We start from the raw sequence: 15,556 nt of genomic DNA on the forward strand, positions 1-15,556 counted from the left end.
ATTGTAAGGTCAGGAGAAGAGAAGGGTTGTACTTGTAAGGACATCTCATTCCCATGATGTATCATTGTACAAGCTCAACCACAACCATAGGGAATTATCTTAATGAAAACTTGTATTGCATCCCAACTCTGTGCATAACTTTTTGTAAAGTTTAATTTAAGTTCTTTAATCTTTAATTCAATTTTGGTGTGATTATTTTGGTATTTCATGAATTTTTTAAGTTCTAGGTGTTTCAATCTTAAAAGTAATTAAGTCTTAGAGAATGACATCCAAGAGTTGTATTATTGTGCAAGTACACAAGTTTAGTTCTCTATTTATCTTCTCCACAAAAAATATTTTTAAACTCAATTTTTAATAATTAAGTGAATTCTAATTAGTATTACATGGAGGCACACATGTGTGAATACGAATCGTTTTAAAGAGCTTACACCATATAATTATCGATTGATTTTCTAAAGCATATGTACAAAACTCACAAGAATTTTTTATATTGCATGTTGATATTTGTCAAAGGGATTTTTAAGAGGGGTATAGGTATCCAATTTCCTAATTGGGACATGGACCTAGATTTTCTAGTGCAAGCTTGATGACATAGAGAGAAATAAGAACAAAGGAAAGAGCATGAAGAGAGATAGGGAGGTTGAAGATCTATAAGTGAGCATGAAGAGGCCTCAATGAAGCTTGCACTCCTACATGACTCTAACCTAACGGACAACATAACTTAAGTACTAGATAAAGAGAGGTGATGGAGGAGGTTCCACACTTTCATGTACTCACTTTGTATGCAATGGTGATAAAGGGTCATCAATTTCTTTTTGTCAATGACATTCCAAAGACTGTTGGGCTCTAATAGTATAGGAAAAATCTTAATTATTTCACGATTCAGCCTTTAGTATGGATCTTTGGGTATTATGGGATTCATGCTCTTTAATATTTTTGTATATCATGCAAAGCCACTATGATGACTCTCCATTTCCTATTCTTCTTATTCAATGGTGGTGTGGGAGGAGGTGATTGTTGTTTCCATGCAAGGACATCGTTCTTGTACTTTTTTTTTCTTCACTCTCTGCAACTGTTTGTTCCTCTATGGTTTGAGCAGTATTGCGCTTCCTCTTTTAAACTTTCTTTGGCATGTTCACTAAGGGTCTAATCTTGTGTACCCTCTTTGTAAGAAGTCTACTTATCTGAGAAAATGGGGTCACTTCGAAAAAGATTTGGAAGAATGTGTTGCATTGGAGACTTGTTGGGTCCATCAAAGTATGAGCTTTTTTTGCATCACAATCAAGGTACATGATACATTTTTGGAGAGAAATAATGGAACTTTCCATGCGAGGTCATGTTCTCGGGGTAAATTATGGCCAAATCACGCCTATTTTGCACCAAAGAACCCGATCGGATGGGTTTTCGAGACCCGAGGGCCCCGGATCTAGCCCCGTGCACCACGGCGCAAAAATGGCATGTTTGACCATTTTTGTGCCGTGGTGCACGGGGCTAGATCCAGGCCCCTAGGGTCTCAAAAACCCACCTGACCGCATTGTTTGGTGCAAAATAGGCGTGATTTGGTCGTAATCTACCCCGAGAATATGACCTCGCATGGAAAGTTCCATTCTTTCTCTCCAAAAATGTATCATGTACTATTTTGCACCAAAGAGCCCGGTCAGGTGGGTTTTCGGGACGCGAGGGGCCCGGATCTAGCCCCGTGTGCCTCGACGCAAAAATGGTGGCCAAATCATGCCTATTTTCCACCAAAGAACCCGGTCCGGTGGGTTTTCGAGACCCAAGGGCCCCGGATCTAACCCCGTGCGCCATAGTGCGAAAATGGCTTGTTTGACCCGATCAAACAGGTCATTTTCGCGCTGTGGCGTATGGGGCTAGATCCGGATCCCTTGGGTCTTGAAAACCCACCCAACCGGGGTGCAAAATAGGTGTGATTTGGCTGTAATCTACCCCAAGAACATGACCTCGCATGGAAAGTTCCGTTCTTTCAACCACAATCCAACAAATATATTCTTACAAATGGGAATATTTCGATGAGCCTTTTGGTGTTTTCACGAGTTATTTTAGTTTTTTGGTGAGTGATTTCTCTCATGTACGATGGATTCTTCTCATTATGGGGGTCTTACAAATGTGATTTTCTAAAATAAAAATTACAAGGGTAAATCAAGGTCCATATTTAATGCATTCCCATGTTCATCTTCAATGGAATAATTAGTTAGATCGCAAGAATCTTCACTAAGTCGTGAATATAGGTCATGTATTTCTTAAGTTGGCTCTTTTTCTTTTTGAAAATACCATTTTTAGGTGTGTAGTACAAATGTGAAGCTTCTACGATATGTCAATAAAGATTGATAGAATTCAATACTCATTTGAGCTCAGCAATAAACTGCAACTATTGCATAAACTTCTATTTTTTCAAAAATAGTTCTTTTGGGTCCTTTCATATCAAAATATGAGCCTTATCATGTTTTTAACATATTAAAACTATATTTCCATGAATATTTCATATTGTATACTTAAGTTATGGTGAGATTACCAAAATCTACCATGACTTGCGTGGTCTAATCCACTAACTTGATCCAAGGAACTTTTGTGCATATGTCCTAAAGTCCACCACCTCCCCCACCATTTTTGAAATTTGGTTAAAGATTCATTAAGTTTTAAGTACTTACTATACTTCCATGAATATTTCATGTTGTATACATAATTTATGGTGAGATTATCAAAATCTACCATGACTTGCATGATCTAAGACACTAACTTGATTCAAGGAACTTTTGTGCATATGTCCTAAAGTCCACCACCTCCCCCACCATTCTGAAATTTGTTCAAAGATTCATTAAGTTTTAAATATATGCTTAAAATTTCAAATAAGAGGCCCTCCTATATCCCATTCTCTTCCTAGTTTTTATAAAGGTTGATTGTACTATTAGCAGCTATATGTTTCTAGAAAATCGCTCTCAACCGATGCCCACTAGCTGGCTGTGATCGTCTGCATCCGGCTCCCGTGTAAGTCCATACACCACCATACGTACCGCACACATACTACAAGTATGTACGCAATACCTGCATATCTCCCTCATGCACTATGCCATCATCAGTCAACAAACGACTGACAACCCCAACTGCAAATGCTCCTACTACAGCTATGATAACCGGTCTCAAGATCAACATCTCATACATGAGACCACTGAATGCCGATGCAATGCTAGCGGACCCTGCTAGCTCTATGGATCATGCATCAACATATATATCCCTGGCAATAGGCATTTCTGACTAACAAGGCGTGTCAACCACATTCATCTCCTGACTATCCGCAAAAAACGCATCAACCTGTCGTGCAACCTCAGAGCAAACCAGCTACTCTAGGTGTCTGCTAGAAGACATATCCTGCACAACTATATCCCCATGCTCATTGTCGAGAATGACTGCATAATCACTGACATCTCAGCCTCCTCTGCAATCATCCACTGCAAACATGACCACTCAATCTGTTGTGACTCACTAGAGCTCTCATGCTCTAACTCCTTATGCATAGACTCTTGCACAATGTCCTCCTGTCGTGACTCACTAGAGCAAGACCGCTCTACCTGTCTATCCTGCATAGAAGTATCTCGCACAACTGACTCTCTGCTTTGCTCAGTCACTAGCAAAGCATGCATGTATGACTTTGTCACCTTTCTGTGTGACTGCTCAAGTCCTGCCCCAATTGTGTGCACAACGAGCTCACTACTCTGCACTCCATGCAAAGCACCCTGCAACCCATGAGCAGAAGAGACTGTCCGGGTCTCTCGCTCTCTACATGGCTGTAACAAGATTGAGACTCGACCATCTCGCACGAGTATTACGTGCAATGGGTACCATGTGCCAACTCTAGCACCTCTCGCAATCACCAGCGAACCTAAATGCAGCGCAAAAGATCACTCAAGTAGCGATACTCCACAACCACTATCCCTGAGCTAACCAACGGAGATCAAACTCATCGTCAAATCTGGCACATGACGCACATCTCTCAGCACGTACGATGCACCTCTCGGTAATGATAGTCTCACATCTCCTGAACCAATAATCTCATATAGTGACCCATCAGCCAATCACACACTACCATGCACTCTGCTAGAATAGCTGAACCAGTCACGGTACGGAGTGACATGAAAAGTAGCATCCTTGTCTAGCACCCACTGCAAAAGAAGTGCACTATCCTCAAACGTCAAAAAATCAGGAGTAATACAGGAAGAAAATGTGACCTCACTGTCACTAGGGTACTCAGACACTGTATCTAATCCTGCAATTGTCAAGTCAACGGAGCCTATAGCATCTACTGCATCCTTGAGACTAGCCTGTCTCCTATGTTGTCTCATACGAAGAAAGCATCACCGTCTAATGTGCCCTGTGTGACCACAATGCCAACATCTCAAGTGTCGACATGAACGAGAACGCCGTCTCTCATGAGTCATTGTCCTAGACTCGAAAGTCTCACACATATTGATTACTATAAGTGAATGTCAAAAATAACCAAGAGCTGTAACTCTACCCTAGGTATGGTAGCAATGAAATGCACTCAACTAATCCAAAAGAAGCAACCTGCAAACGAGAAAATGCTCTAAAAAAAAAGAGCTTCCAGCACCTACAATGCTCATGCGAATCCACGCATAAAATCTCTCGTAGTAGTGTAACCACATTGTGCTCCACAAATGGCAATGATGCAAATCGCAAATGCCAAGTGTACGAGGCTCCTGTAGATTAAACCAAGCTCCTGTATGGCTGTAAAATATGGCTGCAAATCAGCCCCAAAATTCAGCTCTTAAACAGCTGCATAAACAAGTCAAAAACGTGTCCCGGATCATCCTACAACTGAGCCATACATGGACACCTGCAAAGTGGAAACAATGGCTGAAGATTCAGCACCCAAATAAGCCCTCAAACCTACCTGTAGCTGAAACCTGCTGAAAAACCTCAAGCCATTAGTGCTCGAATCCGGCTACCTAGCTCGTAGCCACACAAGCATACATCACAATATTCACTCCTGTGAGTGTGCCAAGATAACTGTACGCCTGTCAAACCGTGAGCTAATCACCAAGCCCACACTGTGCTGTATCGATGCATACATGCACTAAGCTCCCACCTGCAGAGAACACCGGATGTAATCACTGAGTGCAATCGGAATCACAACCTGGATCGCATCAACTTATGCGCATAAAACTCCTGGGAAAATTTCACCAGAGTTTTGACACACAATGGCGATCAACACAAAATAACCATTGTCCTGCAAGCTCAATACAATGAGCAATCAATGCGCATCAAACTACACTCAACATACATGCATAAGCTCTGCAAACCTGTGTCCAACAAATGCTCACAAAGAGTACCACAGGTGACCATACATATCATCCACAACCAACCTTTGCACTTTCTCACAAGATCTACTGCTCACCACATAAGCATACATAGAGCATTACCCTCTCAAAGATCATGTATGCAAGCCACAACACTACAGAAGAACCACTCACTTGCAACTGGCAACACCTGTGGGAGTACTAGACTCAACCTATACCTGGGAGTCAAACCCGATCTTGTAACACCTGAAAATGCTCACAATCGAGCAAATCAAACCAATCCATCTCCTGCTTGCCAATCTACACAAGACGGATTTCTTTGCGGCTGAAACCTATCTTCTGATGTAGTGCTCAGAACAAAATTCTGAGGGCATAAACAGCTTCGAAAGGGGGGTTAACCCTCAAGTCACCCATTGGAATTGCTCCTGGAATGCCAAGTGTGAATTTCCAAGCTCCGGATCCAGAATCTGCCTGAAAAGTGCGCGCGCGATATTACACAAAAATGCACTGAAATTGGCTCTGATGCCAATTGAAGGGGATCGGGGAGCACCACAACGGAGAGTGAGAGAGATAAGGAGACACACACATGATGTGGGTGGGAGACTGTGAAGTGGTAGCTCCCCCTATACAATATACTCACTATAAGTATAGGGTAACAGTGGACGGGCGCCCATGACCTGGGCGACCGGTCAAGGCACATAGGCCTTAACCCCAACATCTTGTTCACATTTTAGATTTAGATGCCCTTTATTTATAAATATGAATAATGATCTTTCCTTTGTTTTATGGTGCCTTTTGACCATCCCTTCACCAGCCGATATTGATATCCAATTACGTACAAGAATGTATCAACTACAAAAGTTATTGGCTAACTTGATTCTCAGCACAAATGTTTGTGGGGCCTAAAAAATGAGAGAAAAAATAGTATTTCAAGACAAGTGCACATAGTTAACCACTGTCTGAATGACAAGATAAAGTAACTTCAAAACAATGACAAAGTTTAGTGCTAGTAAAGAGATGACACAGTAAGATGGTAAAAATTTTATTGACTTAATCAATTACATGAGCCCACTCGCTTAGCATATGAGTGGTGCACTTAAATGTTTCGTACATGGGAAATAGAGCTAGGCTCTCTCTCTCTCACTACCACTCTATTGCTCCGTCTTTTAGCCCCTTTGTCTTGCCTTCCATTTGCAACACCTTTCTTTGCAACTGTAAGTTTAGCAGACACTTTCAACCAATTCTTGGTTGTTGAGATTTGGTTCCACACTTGAATGTCCATCTTGGCTTGGTTGGTTCTTGGTCTACAGTCGAGCCACAAAGTGACTGACCATATCTCGCTAGGGCTTGACTTTTCAAATATTGTAGGCATGAAATTCCACGTTATTAACTTTTGCACTACACCTTCTTCAGATCAAAAGTGAACACATAGATCTACAATATGAGAATCTAAATACAATTTGAGTTTCTTAAATCCATAGGTGAATTTGATTGCAATATAAACATTACAACTTTACCTCTTCCAAGAGCAAGTATTTGAACATTGTTGAATTTAGAACAACCCATATTGTGGCCTACATTGCTGAAATGCATTGGAGTCAAGTTTTCCAACCATTGATAACAGCTTTCAAATAAATCTTTGGAGGCACTAGTACCAATTTTCAATGTTGTTGAATATAGGAGAATCTGCTAAAACAAGAGATGATTAATAAAGAATCCTTCTAATTTCAAAGAAAAAAGAGCTCTAATAAGTCATTCATGGAAAAAATACACTAACCACACATGCTTTGTAGGAACTGACACTTACCTTAGGATCCTTTGCCAACATTGAAAACTTGTGACCCTTCATAAGCCTTACATACACCCCTTGCATTCTGCTACATTGGCACCATGTATAGTAGATCTCTACGGCATTGTAATCCTTTGCTGGGTAGCTATGAGTAAGTGCACTCTTGTTAGAAATTACTTGCATAGTGCATAGTTAACACACACACACATACACACAATAAAGAAGGAGATGTTGCAGCAACTGTGACAATGATTTTGAAAGGAGATAGGGAGCTAGAGTAGGAAAGTTGATGTTGCACGTCAAGAAAGAGGTTATGGAACTCAAAAGAGAGATGCAAGCTTGGGAAGAGAGCGAAAGTGGACTGGGAACCTAGAAGTTGGAGCTATGGAGATAGAAGTTGCAGATCTAGAATGAGATTTTGGAGCTATGGAGAAAGAGGTTGCAGATTTGGAAGGAAATGTTGCAGCTATGGAGAAATAGTTGGCAGATGTAGAAGGAGATGTTGTAGCTATGAAGAAAGAGGTTGCAGGTTTACAAGGAGATGATGTAGCTATGGAGGAAGAGGTTGCAGGTGTAGAAGGAGATGTTGTAGCTATGGAGGAAGAGGTTGCAAATCTAGTAGGAGATGTTACAGAGGTAGAATGATGTGTGATAGGCTACTTTACAAAAAGATGCCCTAGAATGAGAAGAGGAGGAGAGAGATATGTTAGGGCGTTTTAGAGAGAGAGTGGGGATAAAGATTGTAGATCTTCACTTTTCAGCAGAGCTGAAGGGAGAGAAAGAGAGCTTGGGAAACTTTTGAAGGGGGAGAAATAAGAAGAGAGAGAAGACAAAGAGGGGACAAGAGAGGGAAACTTTTGATATTTGAAAATTTAAAAGGTGCTTTTGGAGGGAGAGTAACTCCAACAAGATCTAGTAAAATCTGCATATATTCTCCAAGAAAATAAGAAAAAGTATTTTTATAAAGGCATGTCTAGGCTATCTACCCCACCATTCTAGCCCTTGGTCAAAGCTTGATTAAGTTTCAAATATTCCTTAAACTGCCAAATAAAGAGGCCCTCCTATACCCCATTCCCTTCCTAACGAAACAGAAACATGGTGAGTCTGTTAGGGATTGTGCAACTCAAATTAAACAATACATTGCCAGATGTCCAGAGCTGGAGATACTTGCAGAAGAATGACTTGTATCTTTGTTTCTAGAGGGACTGCTAAACAAAGAACTTCATGCTATACTCTATAGTAAAAAGCATACAACCCTAGAAGCATGTGTGTCTAATGCTATTGACCTAGGAGACAATTGCAATATTTTCAATGAAGAAGATGTCCCTAAGGATAACCAAAGCGAGAAAACAACATCCACTAAACCAGCACAAGTGGGAACGGCTGCTGCAGCACCACTCTCAGCCATAGAAGATATGCTAAAAAGGATGAATGACATGATGAACAACATGAAAAAAGCACCTATGAGGGGACCAGGACAAGGGATACCTCCACAGGGACAACCAATTAGGAAAAAAAATGGTGTGAAATTGAGGCTAAATGGACCAACTATGTGCACTTCTTGCTGCACTGTTGAAGCAAGGGACTTGCGTAACACTGTGTGCGAGCCACAGACGGCTCCAAGCACACAACTAGCTTAACTAGTAAGCTCAAAAGAGGGCAATGGTGTGTCACTCACCGCTCTATGCTCCTGCTGTGGAGGATTCCTCGCCGCGAAGAAGAAGGAGATGCCGCTACGCCGCGCTCAACTGCCTCACCGCCACCGTGCCGCCACAATGCTCGATCGCACTCTCTCTCTCTCTCTCTCTCTCTCTCTCTCACACACACACACACACACACACACACACACACACACACACACACACACACAAGGAGGTGAAGAAGAAGAAGAGGCAACAAGGACAACCCATGTAGAGATATCAGCCTAATATGGCCCAAGCTCAAAGACCATCAATGGGTATAGAAAGACCTCAACTTGTGTTGGGACAACAAACTCCGTATCTAGGACATAATGCAGTGCCTGTAAAGTACATGCACTCTGAAGGAGTCATAGATGAACAAGCATTAGTGCCTGTTACACCCTATGCAGAGCCTAGTCCATCTATAGTAATGGTAGAAGGAGATTGGTAGAATCCACATCCACCACCAATGGAAGAAAATGTGACTTAAGCTCCACCAGAGCTCGCGCCAATGTATTATGTAGCTAATCAAGGTGTCAGAACTCCCATGGGAAGACCCATGATGAAGCCAAGGACAGAAAACTGTCATAACTGTGGTGTTGATGACCATTGGAAAAATGAATGTCCAGAGCCTGACAAAAACCTCAAACCAATTGAAGCCTATTGCATACAATGTTGCAAAAAGGGAGGACACTTTTTGGAAGATTGTCCTAAAAATCCTTTGAACAAGGGTAAAACTGTAGTAAACGTAGTCCAAGTGATGCCTAGTAGCACATCAGAGAGTGAACCGATTATTCCAATCAAGGTAATCACTAGAGCCCAGGCAAAGAAAAAGAAACACAACTCCTCTGATGATTCAGAAAATACAAAAGTTTATTCTCAAAGAATCAAAAGGAGTGGAAGCAAAAGATATGAGATGAGAAAACAAAAACAACGGGTTGAAATCGAGGAGAAATCAAAGAAGCTTGTCCAAGACAAGTTGAAAGAAACTGGCAGTGAATCATGGAAACAACCGTGAAATATGGAGGATCCATTCTGGTTGATAAAATTTTTGAGCCTATTAATGCCGCCTTGGAAGCCTACCAAGCAGGACAAAACATGGAAAACAAATGGAAAAATTATCCATCTCCAGACATGGAAGCAGCTAACCTGGAAGCTTATCAAAATTTAGTAAGAATCACACAAGAAATGCTGAAAAAACAAAAATCCAAGCTTGAAAGTATTGCAAAACCTGAAGTGCTTGTGGTAAAAGAAACGAAAGCAAAATCCGATGTGGTGGCAGAACCCCACCTTGAAACAAACGAACCAGAGCTTATAGTGCATGACAGTGAAGATGCCTTAGACGGAATTCCATTTGTAGAGGAAGACTGGCCAAGACACTTATGGAAAAAAGTGAGAGAGATCAATGATGGGAGCCTAACTCTGAAGTCAGATCCTATAGAGGAAGTCTGGTTGGATAACCTACCTTCTGATATGAGCATGGATTTACAATCCTTGTACGGGGATTGCGGATCGGAAGCTTCAGGAATGTCGAAACCATTGACCTTGAAAACATTACCTTCTTACTTGGGAGATAATGAAGATGAATCCATCGTGTGCAAGACCACTCAAGTAAAAAGAGCTAAACAAACCCTAGAAGTAGACAACATTCATTCAATCATGTCCACACCCATCCAATGCAGTTGGCTGACGGACACATTGAGAGACCATTAGGGCTGCTTGAAAAAGTGATAGTCAATTCCTGTGCAATTGAATATCAGCACACTTTTGCCATAGTAGAATTTGGAAAAAAACTCAAATATGAAATCATATTGGGAATACCTTTCATGCGACAGGTACAACTTATCCAAGATTGGGAAAACAACTATCTGTACTTGAAGCAAGTGGGATCTATAACAAGAGTAAATCTAAAAGATCACACTTATAGAGATGTCTTGAAAAAACCTATCCAAGAGTTTGATTCAGTCTCTTTGGCTGAAACTAAACTCCCATCTTGGTTAAACAAAGACACTCCTATTTGGATATGTGGAGCTTCAGAAAATGGAAGCCTAAGACGAGAAGAATGTATCCTAGAAAGGGACTGCACAGACGAAGCATACATACCTGAACCCTTTCCAGAACATTTGTTGAGCCATTCGAGTGGACTCAAATTTTAGCAACAATGGATATATGTGTGAATATGTCTATGCCTACTCAATTTTGCAATGAGAATGGCTACGACATAATTTCCATCCAAATGATTTCAAATCCTCAATGTTGAAGACGAAGGTGAGGAACCCAAGGACTTAATGAAAGTTCAACAGGTCTTTTCAGACCTCTATTACGATGCAATTGATGATTTAGATGAACACTTAGCTACCTCAAAAGATTCAGGGTCAGAAAAAGAGCATACGAGAGCTAAGCTACTCTTAAAAGGAGGGGAGGAAAATTTTTTTAACTTTCCAAACCAGAAATCACACGATAAGAAACCATTCATGACGAGAGTCAAGCGGAAAAAGAAATATCAAGAGTTGAAAAAGGCTCTAAAGGAGATATACACAACCAAAATGGAAACCAGGGAAGAGGATGGTAAGGATGTAATGCATGTTCCATCCCATTACAAAAAGTATACTCTCCAAGATCGCAAAATCATAGTTGAACAAGCTGTTGGGGAGCTACGGAAACAGGGTGAGTCTTACGAAGGACCTAAAAACGCTAAAAGGATAGACCTAGCTGAACTAGGAGAAGAGCCTAGACCTGCTTACATTGCAAATGACCTAGCAAAAGAAGAAGAAAAGCTTTTGTTAATCTTGTTAAAGGAATACCGAGATATCTTCGCTTGGTCTTACAAGGATCTCAAGGGTGTTGATCCAGAAATTGTCAACATACCATACCCATGAGAGATGATGCGAAACCAAGTAGATAGAGACCATACACGTATAACAAAACATTTTCCAGGAAGATAAAAGAAGAGATTGAAAAACTAAAGGAAGCCGAATTCATTTACAAAATTGAACACACAGATTGGGTGTCTCCAATTGTGGTAGTACCCAAGAAGAATGGAAAATGACGAGTGTGTGTTAATCTCAAAAAGGTGAATGCACCTACCATTAGAGACAAGTTTTCTCTTCCGATAACTGAGCATGTTTTAGAACAAGTTGCAAGAAAAGAAGCTTACAGCTTCTTAGACGGCTTTTTGGGATACTATCAAAGATCAACATAAAACTACTTTTGCAACAGAATGGGGTATATTTGCCTATCGGGTTATGCCGTTTGGGTTAACTAATGCTCCAGCCACGTTTCAAAGGTTGATGAGCCATGCTTTCAAAGAATATATTAGGAAATTCTTAGAAGTATATATGGATGATCTATGCGTACATTCATCAATCCGAGCTGATCATTTTGAACACCTCAAAAAGGTATTCAAAAAATGTAGACTTTATAGGATTTGCTTAAATCCTAAAAAGTGCACATTCATGGGAAGACAAGGAGAAATTCTTGGGAATATAGTGTCTAAAAATGGCATAGCTACTGATATTGAGAAGATTCATGTCATTGCTGATTTGCCTAGACCAACAATAGTTAAGGGGTACAAGCCTTCATGGGGCATTGTGGATATTACCGACGGTTCATCTACATATACGCTATAATTGCAAAACCCATGTATAGCTTGATTACGCACTTTGAATGGCCCGAGGCATGTGGAGAATCCTTCATGAAGCTTAAGCAAGCTCTCACCTCAGCTCCAATATTGAAAGCACCAGATTGGGATAAGGTATTCCACGTACATGTAGATGCTTCCAATTTTGCTATTGGTTGTATACTAGCTCGACCAGGAGATGGAAAAATTGAATTTCCTATGTCTTATGCTAGTGGACAATTGAACGTGGTGGAAAAGAATACACCACCACCAAAACAGAAGGATTAGCAATGATCTATGCCGTTAAAATGTATAGACATTACCTATTAGCCAACAAGTTTGTGTTCTTTGTGGACCACCAAGCTTTGTTGTATTTGGTCAACAAGCCATGCAACACAGGGAGAATAGTGAGATGGTTCATTATTCTTCTCGAATTTGATTTCCCTGTGGTTGTAAAAAAAGGTACTACACATCAATGAGCAGATCATTTGTCAAGGATTGTTTCAAAGGAATCACCTAAAGGGGTAGACGATGATCTACTAGATGCCTATTTGTTCTCCATGGAAATGATACCTAGATGGTAAGAAAACATTGTGTCATTAATGACAATAGCTCAAGTGGATTCACAAATTTCCTATCACAATCGAATTAATTGAGCAATCGGCTATGTATCAATTACTAGCTAGAACGATATACAAACAAAATCGGGACTGGATATTTCTCTTATGCATTAATCCTAAAGAAAAAGAATAGTACCTAAGTCAAGCACATGTTACCATAGTAGGACTTCACTTTGCGGAAGACCAAACTATGCAACAAATCTTGAGACTTGGAGTATTTTGGCTGACTATGAGGAGAGATGTTAGATCTTTTGTAAAGGATTGCCCTCAATGTCAGAAACAAACACCCATACCTCATGTAACATTGTTTCAAATGTCACCTATTCCTAAGTGGAGTAATTATCTAGTTACTTACTTATCGAGCCGAACATTTCCTAAGGATATGAGTAAACGCCGTCAAAGAGCAATTGAAACTGAAGCAAGAGACTATGCTCTTATTGGGAACCAATTTTTTTGGAGAGATAAAGATCAACATTTGTGTCTTTGTGCAAATGAAAACGAATATATTACAATTATAGAACAAACACATGCTGGATTAGATGGAGGTCACTTTTCTAGTGAGACCACCACAAGAGAAATCTTGATGGCAGACATATGGTGGCCAACACTTTTTGCAGATGCCAAAGAATATGTTCAAAGATGTGATGCTTGTCAACGAGCAAAAATGCCAACACGAGTAGATAGCATGCCCTTAAAACCAATGATGGGGGCTAGAGCTTTCGCAAAATGGGGTATAGAATTTGCTGGACCGATACAACCACTTGCTTATAGAACCCAAGCTCAATATATCATTGTAGCTACGGACTATTTGACCAAGTGGGTCGAGGCTAAAGCAACTCAAAAGAATGATTCCAGAATCACTGTTGAATTCTTATATGAGTATGTATTCACGAGATATGGACTGCCGATAGAGATTTTCAGTGATCGGGGAACTCATTTCCTCAATGACGTAATAGAGTATTTGGTTAATGAGTTTATGGTCATCCATAAAAAATCAGCTCCCTATCACCCTACAAATAAAATTCTTAGCTCGGTGCTGACTAAAGTGGTTAGTTCAGGAAGGACAGACTGGGAAATGAATCTCCATGCTGATCTATGGGCTTATCGAGTTTCATTCAAAGCAGCTCTAAATGCTTTGAAAGGAGCTCTAAATGCTTATCGAGTTTCAAAGAAGCTCTAAATGCTACACCCTTTAACCTTGTTTATGGTCTTGATGCCATACTGCTAATAGAATTTCTATTGCTGACATGAAGGGTAGCACAGAATCTTGAGTGGTCTGGACATGAATTGTCAGAAAGACTCGAAGATTTGGGAAAGCTAGACGAGCAAAGGCTAATTGTTGTAGCTCATAACTATGCACAAAAGCGGAAACAAAAACAGTTTTTTGATTCCCACTTAATCACAAAAATCTTCAAGAAAGGGGACTTAGTTTTAGTCTATTCCCTTAAGCAATACATTCCCAAATTTAAGAAAAAAGGAAAAGGGCCATTTATCATTGAAGATGTATCTCCAAGTGGAGCAGTAAAATTGTCCACCCTAGATGGCGAACCAATGGCTAATTGGATTAGTGGATGTTGTTTAAAGAAATACAATTTTCCACTAACCAATGATTTGCTAGAAAGAATGCATGCAGCTAAGCAAAGAAAGATCAAACGACATCAGGTAATTGATGAAGCCTAAGAGGAAGCTTGGCTTCGGCTACTCAAGCGGAAAGCTGATCTCAAGAATCAACAGATACCGATTCCCATCAACACTTTGAAAATAGATGATCAACAATGGGAATTACCTAAAGATGCAGTTTCAACAAATGATGGCTGGTTAGATAGAATGGACCTACGCATCAAAGTACAACTCAACAATCATAGCATCAATGCTTTGGTCGACACAGGAGAGAGAGAGTAAATGCAGTCAGTTATTCCATATACAAGAAGGCAACAAGTCAAGCATTGATGACAGGAATAGCGACAATCAAAGGATGCAACAAGAACCCAACCCCAACATTGGGAGTAGTCAACTTGAACGTGATAGTACATGGATGTTCATGTCCTCATGATCAGTTTGTATGCTTGCCAGATGAACACATGAATGAGATGATGATTCTTGGAATTCCTTGGATGCGCACATACAAAGCAGTACCAGATTGGGATACAAATCAGCTAAAGCTATCACCTAGAGGAGGGCAACTCATTGTTCCAATTGCACCAAGCAAGGAAGAATGGAAAAGAAGCAATTAGCAAAGCAAACCACGAATTAGTCAATCTTCTCCATCCCCTCGACAATTAAATGCTACAAGTAGCATGCAAGGAGTCAGGAAAATTTGGGTACCAAAAGCACAGCTTAAGGATAAGTCGATTCAGATCTGGGTTCCTAAAACTTCACTGACAAAACAAAAGAAGGTTCCAAGGGTTAAAACACAAAGATGAGCATCTCCGAGAAAGGAACCTAACATGGAAATGATTTGGAAGAAAAAGGAGCACTTATCTTCTCCACAAACCGTAAAACCAAAAAAGCAATGG

General features: G+C 40.4%; 1 pseudogene; it reads left to right on the top strand.

Moving 5' to 3' along the window:
• Window positions 1-7,548: 7,548 nt before the first annotated feature.
• LOC147430566 (uncharacterized) lies at window positions 7,549-7,767 on the top strand (annotated as a pseudogene).
• Window positions 7,768-15,556: the final 7,789 nt, after the last annotated feature.

This window comes from Adiantum capillus-veneris, chromosome 21 (genome assembly GCF_014529385.1).
Source record: "Adiantum capillus-veneris isolate H3 chromosome 21, ASM1452938v2, whole genome shotgun sequence".
Taxonomy (NCBI): Eukaryota; Viridiplantae; Streptophyta; class Polypodiopsida; order Polypodiales; family Pteridaceae; genus Adiantum; species Adiantum capillus-veneris.